The sequence below is a fragment of the Mesocricetus auratus genome, unplaced genomic scaffold (genome assembly GCF_017639785.1).
Source record: "Mesocricetus auratus isolate SY011 unplaced genomic scaffold, BCM_Maur_2.0 Super-Scaffold_100009, whole genome shotgun sequence".
NCBI classification, from domain to species: Eukaryota; Metazoa; Chordata; class Mammalia; order Rodentia; family Cricetidae; genus Mesocricetus; species Mesocricetus auratus.
Window position 1 is genome coordinate 58,372,859 of NW_024429193.1, and position 9,659 is coordinate 58,382,517.

Genomic DNA, 9,659 nt, shown 5'->3' on the forward strand with positions numbered 1-9,659 from the left:
AAAGGGTTGTTTTGTGGAATGATGACGCCAGTTCTTGGTCACCTGACGTGGCTGCTGTTAGGCCTGGGATGAGAGATTTCCTCTTGGTAGAAGCTCCTGGAAGAAGAGAGCCATTCACCTGTGGTGGCTAAGACGCCAAGAGGAGAGAAAAGAGGGGCCAGAGTTCCCATGGCTCCTTCAGGAATAACCCCCAGTGACCACCTCTTTCCTTCTGTTAGGCCTCATCATTCAAAGGCGGCACCACCTCCACAGCTGATAACTAATGCTTTAACATATAAGGAGGATATTTCATACCCAAACTTCAAGAAGGGCTTGATGATATCCTGGCAGAAAACCCTCCCCTATTTTATTTATCTATTTCTTTGTTTGTGTGTTTGTTTATAGGCTCTCACTATGATGGCTAGAAGCTCACAGAGATCCCCCCACCTCCGTGTCCCAAGAACTGAGATTAAAGGCGGGTGCTACCATGTCCTGCACTTTTCTATGTTCAGTTATGAATAATGGCGGGTTCTATAGGGCTCCCTCTGGGCCAGGACTGCCCTCTCCACAATGTGGGCAGCACCAGTGTGTCTCAAAAGTGCAGACTAAACAATCTGTGCTTGGTCGTATGGAGCTGGCACACGGGTGCACAGGTCAGGAGTGCACTGCCTGAACGCAACTCTCAAGTCAGGAGTGCACTGCCTGAATGCAACTCTCAACTTCTGTCTCTTGCAGGGTCTAAAGTCTGTGCTACCTCAGTGAGCAGTTAACAGACGGTCTGCCTGTAGGCTCCTTGCCTGTAAAACAGCAGTAATAATACTGTATGCCTCTTACGTCGGTGTAAGTCTGAATTGGTTAAAACAGCCACATTCTGAGAGCAGCACCCGATTTTCAGCTCCTGCACTAGAGCAGAGGTGAGAGGAGTTTTGAGTTGTCTGACCATAGTGCCAACCTCAGCACATCATGGCCAGCTTCCTTCTCAGTTTTGGGAGGTCATTAGTAGGGCAGCTACACACACACACACACACACACACACACACACACACACACACACACTGTTATCAATCTCTTACACTATCCTTTTCTGGCATTCTGACCAGGGATACTGGGATACAGTGAGCTTTAAAAGCATATTTTTGGAAACTGCTTAAGAGGTCCTGAAGCTTTGGGTACCTCAGGACAGCCAGTACTACAGTAGTGTCTTAGTTGGGTTTTTCTATTGCTGTGAAGAGACACCGTGACCATAGCAAGTCTTATAAAGGAAAATATTTAATTGGGGTGGCTTCCTTACAATTCAAAAGTTCAGTCCATTATCATCAGGGTGCAACATGGGTGCCATGCAGGCCGACATGATGCTGGAGAAGTAGCTGAGAGTCCTACATCTTGCAGGAAACAGGAAGTGGTCTGAGACATTGGGAGGTATCTTGAGCATATATGAGACCTCAAAGCCCACCTCCACAGTGACACTTTTTCTCCAGCAAGACCATGCCTATTTCAACAAGGCCACACCTCCTAATAGTGCCACTTCCTTTGGGGCGCATTTTTTTTCAAGTCACCACAAGTAGTGTGCAAGCAAAATTAGTTCAGGAGGCTGTGGAGGTGTTCAACAGAACATTAGACTATGGCTTAAGAAGGGCAAAGGTCATTGAGTCATGTAGGATAACGGTCATGTGGTACTGTGTCAGAAGCCAGGCATCATCATGGTTCCTGAAAACTGACACTTCTGAACCATTTTTCATTCTTTGTTTTCCAAATGAAGCTGATTGAAGGCAAAAAAATTATATAGACATTTTTGAGTGGGTGTTTTCTAAGCTGAAAGAAGAGTCCAGAACTGTACATGAGTAGACAAGGTCAAGAGCACAAAAGCAGATCATCAGGTCTGAATAGCAAATACCCACTCAAAAATGTCAAAATCAAGATGAGGTCAAAGGGTACCGGCATGCAAGAGTAGACGCTTCCAAAGAGGTCCATGTATTTGTAGAGCTCTGTCAGGTATGTGGATGGTTACAGATGCTCCCTTGGGGTTGGAGACACAGGCAAAGACTGGACAGAACACTAATGGACGCTTCTCAGCTCTGCTTTTGGAGCGCCCCGCTCTCCCAGACACCTGACTTGTGAGATTGTTGTTGTCTTCTTGTCCCTTCTGCTTTATTCAGTCTCTCCCAGTCTTTAACTGCTCACACCCTCTGGGATCGTGCCCTTGACTCACTGTTCTCAGCTCTTTTCTGCTAGTGGTGCCTGGATGTTCTTCTCATTTGTCAGCCTAGTTCCGACCATGAGGTTGTTAAAATATGGGTCATGAAAACAAAAACCTTGGATCCTGTGGAGGTTTGAATGAGAAATGTCTCCCGTAGGTTCAGGTATTTGAACACTTAGCCCATCCATTGGTGGAGCTGTTTGGGGAGATGGTGCAGCCTTGCTGGAGGAAGTATACCATTGCACACCAGCTTCCTGGCCTCATTTCCAGTTCGCCCTCTGATTCCTGATGTGCTTTCCCAGCTTCCTGCTCAGGCCCCTTGCTGCTGTGGCTCCTTGCCATCATGGAAACATAAGCACAAATAAGCTCTCCCATAAGTTGCTCTTGGGGGCTGTATTTTATGATGGCAACAGAGAAGGCACTACTACAGATCGCTTATGCAACTTCTTATTTGTTTTGTGTTTTAAAATTTCTCAAGGCTTCATTTCCTCAGCTCCCAAATGAGGCTAAATAGTACCAACTATCATATAAGTCCAGTGTGAGAATTAAATGAGAAAATATAGAAATCATTTGCACAGTTCCTAGCATGCAGTAAATGCTCAATAGCACAAGCCAAGCAGCTGTTCTTATTATTTAAAGGCTTCAGGGCCTCATATCTTTGTCCCAGTCCAGTAATCTCTCTGGAGATTTACAGCTCTATACAGCTGCCTCTTGTCTCCTTCTCCATGGATGTCTCAAAGGCAGGTACACACAGGTAGAGCCCAAAGGCAGGCCTTCAAGACTAAGAAGCACGGACTTGCTCAAACCGATCAAAATCAAGGTAGAGTTCAAAGGGTATGAGCCAGCAACAGGTTGCTTAAAAGATAGGCTTATCCTTTCTCCTTCCAAACCTCCCTTCCTCTTCTATTCATAAGCTACTTGTTGACATTATCATTCATCAGCCACCCAGGGGAATCTGAGACATGGTCCTTAATTCCTGTCTTTACCCTGCCACTCAACAAATCATCATTGGATTCTGAAAATTTTGCCTCTTTATCTTTTCCATTTTATATTCTTGTCCCACATCTTGATGAAAGTCTCCTGAAAATACAGTAATTCAAGGCCAAATTCTTGGCTGAGGCAGGTCATGAGATTCAGTGGCAAAGGCACACTCCTATGGCAGCTCCTATTAGTGTTTAGAATAGGAGAATACTGTTAGAATAGGCCCCTCAGCTTGTGGGGTCTATAAAGTAAACTGATAGCTGCCATGGCCACTGATTTGCATTGTCTAGTAGAACATAAGCATATGGGATACATCCTAATTATGAGCAGAACCTCTGAGAGCTACAGTACCAGCCCATCATTGCTTGTTCACTTACTGTAATAGTACCATGGTCTCAACAGAGCAGCAACCAATCCATGATGTGCAGAACATGAACAGAAGACAAATATGCTTGTTGGTAGGATGTGGAGACACCTATTACATTCCATCCTAGGTAAAAGTCATATGACTCCTGCAGAATTCTTGATGGAGTCTTCTAGTTAACGAATGACATCATATGAAATCAGTGGGCCACAGTGTTCTCCAACAAAGGAGGAAAGCTTAAGGTGCTGCTGGTCATCATTGGAGTGTCACACATGCAGGAGGCACCAAGATTGTCCTACTGGCCAACAATCTACCCTGTAAATCAAATTTTACTATTTTGGAAACACAAGTTTCTGAAAGGAGCCACAAAGATGAAACTTCTGGCATTGGTTTGGTGTGTACATGAGGAGGAAGAAAAACCACGCAAGAACTGCCTGGCCTGAGAGATGTTGGGAAGGGCAGAGTCGCGTGCTGAGAGGAAATGGCATCACCATGAATTTACTTATGGCCTACTTCACCATATTGGAAGAAATGTCAGCAATTTGGGAGTTGGTAACACAACTTGACAGAGAAAATAGCTTCAATTTTCTAATTCTACCACAAGTCTCAACTCCATCTAACCACATTTCTTCTGGTTGGCAACAACACTGACCACAACAACAATGTAGCTTGAACAGTGTTTAATTTATCAATAGAATTTAAGCAGAGTGTTACTTTCCATTCTATGACAGATTTGGATATCACAGGGCATTTCAAGAGTAAAGTACTCTTGATTTAATTTTTAATACTCAATATTAAAGCAGTTTACATTATCATGTTGACATTTTGTGAGGGACTCGTCCCAGGCCCTGAAGCACGTTGAGTATCATCTATGTTGCAATCTGAGAGATCACTGGTACTCTTACTCACTGTGGCAACCAAAACTAGCTTCAGACATCGGTCAGGTTTCCAGAGTGACTTCTGAAAGAACGACTATATGGTAGGAAGCTAGTGGTGATGGCAGGGCAAGCTGGAGGCCACTTTGAGGAGGCCTTTGATTTGCTAATCCATTTGTGTAGTCAGCTGTTCCTCTGCTTGCGAATTAGACCGAGTCTGTTCAGATTCTCCACAAGAACTCTGGGTTGGATGCTTTCTGTGGAGTGTGAGCACACTTTTCATAGTCCAAACAGCTTGGAGGCTGAGTGCTGGACTCATGCTGGAATCAGACAGCATGAGTTGGACTCTTGACTGACACTTGTTTGCTATGAAACTTGAGATGAATGTCTTTACTTTGTGCCATTGTTGCCCGGACAATGGGAACATATGTGAAGTAACAGAGTTGTGAGAGGTCAATGAGTCAATGTACGAAAGCTGCTTCCAACTGACCCCAGAGTAGAAAAACATTCTAGTAGACATTTGTTGGTATCCCACCCCACAAGTTAGGCAACACTGTCTCTGTTTCATGCACATAGAAGCAAATAGTTAAGAGAAATCAAGTCCCAAATCACATAGCTGCCAAGACATTGGAAGTCAAACCCCAAGCCTGAAATGTTTCCCACAGCATGCCCGGTGTGAGTGGAAGACAGGTCAACCCTAGGAGAACAGCTCTCTTTCAGAGATGAAAACAGGGACCTGTATCCACACCGCTTATGTACTTACTTGAGGTAGTGGAAAGTCCCAGTGAACACAAGGCAAAAACACAACCTTTACCCCTGACTAGCTGTGCAAATCTGGGCAAGTCTCTGGAACATCCTCAGGCTGTTTACTCATCTGCAAAATGGGCACACACACACGCACACACACACACACACACACACACACACACACAAGCCACCTGCCGATCTTCACAGAGGATGGTCACGGTCATGTGAAAAAAAATGTATGTAGGAGCAGGAGAGGTGCAAAACATTCATCAAGGCCATTTGAGGAAGGTGGTGGCCCTCTCTGCAAGTTAGAAAGCATGGCAAGACCCTTCAGTTCCTGGGCCATGTCTGCTTCTCCTACAGAAGTGAGTGTGGATGTCCCCAAACGGCCATCCAATATCCGTAGTCATCTGAGGCTAGGGTCACAAGGGAGGCTCTGGACCATAAGGGTGGGGACACTGCCTGGGCCCAGGGTGGACAATCCCGGAGGTGACCCTAACTTGAAGACGGCAGCTGCTGCTTATCAGTAGTTAGTCAGCAGCCCAGACAGATGAGGTGTCCATGGTGACCTTCCTGCCTCAGTGAGTGTGGGAACTCGGGGCTTCCCAGGGTGAGGGAGTGGGAACATAAACAACGTGGCTCCAGCAAGGGCATCTTGTCCTCCCTCAGCGCTGCCCTAGGCAGGAGAAAGCACAGAGCAGATGGTCCAGGCATGCTGCGTAGCTCGGCAGAGGGAAGCAAGCTTGGTTCTGAGGCCAGGGGTTCAGAGTCCAAAAATGATCCTAACTTCTTCAAAGGTAGACACTTCCTGTCAAAAGTCCCACCACTGGCATGGTTTGCTTTCAAAGGGGCAGAAGAAGAAACAGATCGTCCCGGTGGAGTCCTTCCCTTCCCTCCTCAGGCTCCCTAAGGCTGTGTTCCCCGCTCTGTCATATTGGCCAGTCCCTCCCCATCTCTTCCTAGATCAGGACAGCAGACACAATAGACAAAAGGAGACGTGGGAGAAACGGCGAAAGGCTCGGCCACCAAAGGTTCATCATCATCGCTGTAGGGGCTGCAGGATGCACACTGGGATCAGTGCGTGTTGGCTGACTGCATGGGGCTTCTCTCTCACCTTTGAGTATTTTTTCTAATTCCCTCAGTTGCTGCCTCTGCATCTCCTCGGTGCCTGATCTCTCCAACAGCAAGCACCACATAGAATGTCCTCAAGCAAAATAGTAGCGCATTCTTCCAGGTGTTTACATGACTTCCTACCTTTTCCTTGAACATTTTTCCGTTCCTTTTTTAACATCAGTCAGAGCCTGCTCTGCAATTGACAAATGCATTTGCCCCATGCTTTAAAGGTGCAGGGGTTGCACCGGTCAGCAAGCGTGGAAGGTAGAGCAGATGACTTCTGAGCACTTGTGCCCTAGCGGGGAAGAACTTGGATGAACACTCTCTGACGGATTTGTCTGTCTGTCTGTGGGCTCAGGTAGGGCTCAGGACATGCTGTGCTTGCAAAAGGGGTGGTAGGTTCGAGCATGGCCGGTGGACAGCTGGGGGAATGGAAGACAAAGGAGAAGGCAAATGCGCTCTGTGACGGTGCTGGGAAGACAGAGCATTTGAGGAAGCAAATCTGAATAGTACAGCAGCTTGTGGTACAGACCTGGGCCTCGCCCTCTCCCCTGAGCTCTGCTGTGGCCAGATACTTCTGCCTACTCACCCACCATAAAACCTGTCACATAGATTCTTGTGATGCTCTTCCTTTTTCCTTCTGTGATTTCAGTCTCAAGGGACAATTTCCTCAACTGGGTTTGAAGTGTGAAAACTGAAACGCTCAGCTAGATTCTACTGACCTGTGCGGCAAGGGACACGGCTCTCTGATCTGTAGTTCTCTAGCAATAGAGTGATTAATTAATAATGATGCTAATAGTAACTCATGATGGATGTGTGATGTTTATTACAGCTAATTCCCATACACCTCGTTAGGCAGATAATCTTCCCTCTTACCCTCTTCAAAGGGAAGCCTAACTGTGACACTCATCACAGGTGTGTTATGTAACCATTTAAGGTAGAGGAAAAACTTAAATCATAATATCACACTTTTCAGTGAGTATGTTTAAGTAATAAACCCCTTGCTCTGTGTCCCGGTGTTTGTGGGGTATATAGAATTATAGGAGTCTCAAAATCACTTGCTCATCTCCTGAATGAACGAATCAACCAAAACAAAAAGCAAGTATGAAACACCTTGTCATCAACAAACTGAGTGAATGACCTGCCATGCCAAAACATGAAAGGAAGGACTCTACAGATGTGACCCAAGACTACAGAGATGACAGTCTGATGCCACCGATGCCTGGAGTGAGGGCTAAGAACCAACCGATGAAGAAACATGGCGCTCATTGTCCACTCAGGGAAAGGGTCTGCTCATGCTTGCAGCATTAGTCAAGGTTGGAGCTGAACCCAGAAGGCTCTACAGCAGCGATTCTCAACCTGTGAGTGGCAGCCCCCTTGGGGGGGGGTTGGACAATCCTTTCGCAGGGGTCACCTAAGACCATTGGGAAACACAGATATTTACATTACAATCCACAACGGTAGAAAACTTAGTTATCAAACAGCAACGAAAATAATTTTATGTTTGGAGGTCACCACAGCATGAGGCGCTGTATTAAAGGGTCACAGCATGAGGACGGTTGAGAACCGCTGTTCTAAAGACTCTTGTTATTTTCCCTGGTAAATGTGTCTTCCATGTCTGTCATTTTATCACAGCACTTTTTTCTCATTCCAAACTCTGAATCTGGAATGTTGTTTATACATGATACAACAACGATATATTCTTAAACTGTCAATCTCTAAAAAAGAAAAAAATACACGCTGGTATACCACACTAACATAAACATGTGTGTACACATGTAGTGATATATGTGGACAGAGTGGCTTCTTACACTTCACATCCCTGTTGGCAAGAAGTCACACGTGTGGGAGGCCTGACAGCAAAAGCAAAGAAGATGAAAGGCCACTGCAGTCCAACGCTCACAGATCAGAGGAAGGCAATGAATAAGAAAGTCAGCGAGCTGAACGGGATTGGGCGCACGCTCTCCTCCAAGGCTGGAGCAAACATCTGCCTGAAGCCTTCCAAAGCGCTGCGAGCTTCCAGCAGTCGCCTCTCCCTCCCAGTGTTAGGTAGTCTAGCCTCGGGATTAAGCCACAGTCTGGATTCAGAACAGTCAGTATCTTTGAGCAGCTGATGGAGGCTGTGTGAATCACAGCGTCTCCCAAGCTCTGCATCTTCATCGGTAAACAGGAGGGCCACCGCAGTTCACTTAGAGATAAAAGAAAACTTCAGAAGGGCCTCACAGTCAGAGTTTGGTAAGTTGCTATCTGAGGCTATTTCATAGGTGACAAAACAGATTTCAGAGAAGGTAACTCTATCTTCGAGGGCCCCAGCTAGTTCCTGGTGGGGCTTGGGAGCAGTCAGGCATCAAGTCAGGCCCAGACTCTCATTCCCACAGAGAGCCCGTCCTACCCTGGAGTAATCTTCAGGCCTCCTTCTCTTGTAGTTCCTTCTTTACTTTGCACCTTTGTAACTTTGGAAATGCCAAAGAAAGATTAATGTAGAAGCTTCTGGAAAATTAGATCCAGGATGACCCTAGGCGACCCTGCCGGGGGAGCAGAGAGCCGTGCTTCATCGCACCCTCTTCAGTTGTGGACAGGAGGACTGTTTACTTTGTGGGTTGATGCGATTCCGTCATAATCCCATGCTGGCAACACTCTGCCACTTCCCTACCGCCGTGGCTGTGTGCTCAGGCTGTGTCAACCTGGGAAAGTTGTGCAAACCCTTGTGCAAACCCAGGCAGCACTGGTGCTTCTAAAGCCTCTGTCTCACCAGCCATCTCCTTGTTTTGTCATTTCATCCCTTCCAGCATCAGGAAACGAGCAATAAATGCAGCGCTCTTCTGGGACCAGTGGAAAGACAGATTAAAAAAATAGTAGGGAGCCAGGGCTTTAATCGGAGAGACAGTAGTTAACCTTGGGTCCCCAGGCTTCCAGGCTCATTCCTTATCTCTCAATGAAGAGGAAAGGCAGATTTATGGAGTACCTATTCTGTTAAGTGTTCTCAATCATATCATTTTGCTCAATACCCAAGGACTCTACTAGATAGGAATGCTTATCTGCATTGTGCAAATGAGAAGATAGATGACCATGCCAGCTATGTTTGCCCAGACCACACTGCTGTTTGTTAAAGCAGAACTAGAGCTGGAATTTTAATCAAGAACCATCTAATTCCAATTTTTAAGTGTAAACTAGTAATCCATTCATTCTGCCTTTCCTTCTAGGGCAGAAGCCCCTAGAAGATCACTGCAGCCTTATTCACTGATTGTATCAATTAGACCTTGACAGTGTAAAGAAGGATTTTCTTGCCATTGATTGAAATAAAGTGCTTGCCTTCATCTGCAATGCTTCTCCAATTAAAAAGAAAGAAAGTCTGAGACAATCTTCTTGTATCTTTTCCCAGGAGCTTGATACTCAAATTTCA